The sequence below is a fragment of the Dendrobates tinctorius genome, unplaced genomic scaffold, assembly GCF_039654945.1.
Source record: "Dendrobates tinctorius isolate UK_male_01 unplaced genomic scaffold, ASM3965494v1 ptg000154l, whole genome shotgun sequence".
Taxonomy (NCBI): Eukaryota; Metazoa; Chordata; class Amphibia; order Anura; family Dendrobatidae; genus Dendrobates; species Dendrobates tinctorius.
The window spans coordinates 2,281,302-2,284,108 of record NW_027361821.1 but is presented as its reverse complement, the minus strand read 5'-3'; the positions used below and the strand labels follow the sequence as shown (position 1 = coordinate 2,284,108).

Genomic DNA, 2,807 nt, shown 5'->3' with positions numbered 1-2,807 from the left:
CCTAAAGCAAGAAAGGTGAAATCTAAACTGCCCCGGAGTAGAACCCCAAAGAAATAGCCCCCAAACATATTGTCAGTGAGACAAGATGAGGCACAAACGCAGAAAATAGACTGAGCAAATGATGGGGCCCAAACGTTCTAGATAGGAAAGACTGTCTGCAATCACACAAAAACCCTAAAAAATCCAACATGTCTGATGCACAAAAAACACTGAGGTCTCACGACCTCTCCCCCACTATATCAGCATTCTGATGTGAACTGGCAGCAAAGCAAAAGAGACTAATATAACGGGACTGAACAAACTGACACAAGCTGTAACATGGAGCGGGGTCCAGCACTGCCCGAGAAGGAGCACGCTGAACCCTCACAGCAAAGAAGAAAGGCAAAACCAGATCAGATGGAAAGGATTAGCAAATGAACAACTTAACTGAAAAATGCAGGATCAGGCAGGAGACAGCAGAGGAGATGTGCTTACCGTTAGTGGGTGGCGGCGTAATGTGTCCTGGAAAACGCAGTATAATATTATGCCGCGTTTTCCAGGACACATTACGCCGCCACCCACTAACGGTAAGCACATCTCCTCTGCGTGCATTCAGGCATGTAAATAGTTTACAGGGAGACTTAACCCCTCATGCACTATATATATTGTCCCATACAGCTACATCACTCAGAGTGACATACCTGATCCTATGCAGCATTGAGTCCTAAGCGACAACAGACTTAACACCAAGTGAGCGGGTACATATGGGATATGATGATCATGTATTTCTGAGCATATTGAGTGAATTCCTCTCATCCTTTGTTTTGATCTACAGACCTCTTATTTAAACCTCTTATGGAATTACTTCCTGCTAGTCCAGCCACAAATTATTGCCGGTTGGTATCTTACATACACTTAGCACTTTATCAAGGTGCAACCATATGGCAGCACTTTGTTGTGGACATTTTTCTTTGTTTTTATTTTATTTCATTATATCTTTTCAAGATAAACGCAAGGATAATCTTTAAAAGGATTGCACTATCCCCACCATCAATATAGTGGTGACTAGATATTAAGTGAGTAGTAACAAATCTAAGATTAGTTTACGCTTTCTCGTCTACACAATTGATACGATTATCTCACACATATATATGCTGTTTACTCTAGATACATTGCAAATCTTTCCAAGAGAGCAGTCTGGGTAGGTTACAATACTTCCGCCTTTTTCCTTTTTTTTCCCTAATCCCTCATACCTCAACCCATCCCTCCCATCACTATTGCACTTTTTTGAATATTTATTTTGGTATTTACTTGATGTTTGAACCATATTGATTGTACATTATGTAGCATCTGACTTGTATTCTATACCTGTATCTGATTTGCAGCATACTGATGAAGGCTTGTTTGTATAAGCCGAAACGTCTAAATTTGAGACTGCAAATAAAATCTTCACTTTGCGACAAGTTGAGTGCCAAAAATTTCTTTCATCATAACCTCAAACAGTCACGCTCCAAACTCCACTATGGTGAAGACTAAAGAGCTGTTGAAGGACACTAGAAACAAAATTGTAGCTCTGCACCAGGCTGGGAAGACTGAATCTACAATAGGCAAGCAGCATGGTGTGAACTGTGGGAGCAATAATAAGAAAATGGAAGACATACAAGACCACTGATAATCTCCCTCGATCTGGGGCTCCACGCAATATCTCACTCTGTGGGGTCAAAATGATCACAAGAGTGGTGAGCAAAAATCCCAGAACCACATGGGGGGACCTATTGAATGACCTGCATAGAGCTGGGACCACCATAGCAAAGGCTGCCATCAGGAACACACTATGCCGTCAGGGACTCAGATCCCGCAGTGCCAGACGTGTCCCCGTGCTTAAGCCAGTACATGTCCGGGTCCATTTGAAGTTTGCTAGAGCATTTGGATTATACAGAAGAGTATTGGGAGAATGTCATATGGCCTGATGAAACCAAAGTAGAACTGTTTGGTAGAAACAAAACTCATCGTGTTTGGAGGAGACAATGCTGAGTTGCATCCAAAGAACACCATACCTACTGTGAAGCATGGGGGTGGTAACATCATGCTTTTGGGCTGTTTCTCTGAAAAGGGACCAGGATGACTGATCCGTGTACATGAAAGAAGGAATGGGGCCATGTATCATGAGATTTTGAGTGCAAACCTCCTTCCATAGCAAGGGCATTGAAGATGAAACGTGAATGGGTCTTTCAGCATGATAATGATCCCAAGCACACTGCCAGTGCAACGAAGGAGTGACTTAGTAAGAAGCATATAAAGGTCCTGGAGTGGCCTAGCCAGTCTCCAGATCTCAAGCCCATAGAAAACCTTTGGAGGGATTTGAAAGTCCATGTTGCCCAGTGACAGAATCAAAACATCACTGCTCTAGAGGAGCAGTGTGTGCCAACCTTGTGAAGACTTACAGAAAACATTTGACCTCTGTCATTGCCAACAAAGGATATATAACAAAATATTGAGATGAACTATTGTTAATGACCAAATACATATTTTCCACCATATTTTACAAAATAAATCTTGCCAAATCATACAAGATGATTTTCCGGATTTGTTTTCTCATTTTGACTCTCATAGTTGCGGTCTACCTTTGAAGTCCATTACAGGTGTCTCCTATTCTATATACGCCAGCGCCAAGGTGTATCCTCTCCTATATACACCATCCCCAATGTGTCTCCTATCCTATATACGTGAGCCCCAAGGTGTCTCCTATTCTATATATGCCAGCCACAAAGTGTCTCCTATATACGTCAGCCACAAGGTGTCTCCTATATACGTCAGCCACAAGGTGT

General features: G+C 42.3%; 1 long non-coding RNA gene across 1 annotated transcript; it reads left to right on the top strand.

The window, feature by feature from the left end:
- The first annotated feature begins 526 nt into the window (after nucleotides 1-526).
- On the top strand, nucleotides 527-2,551 carry LOC141050891 (uncharacterized). The gene is made up of 2 exons (XR_012220553.1): nucleotides 527-566; nucleotides 658-2,551. It is a non-coding gene; the product is annotated as an uncharacterized lncRNA (long non-coding RNA).
- The last annotated feature ends 256 nt before the right edge of the window (nucleotides 2,552-2,807 follow it).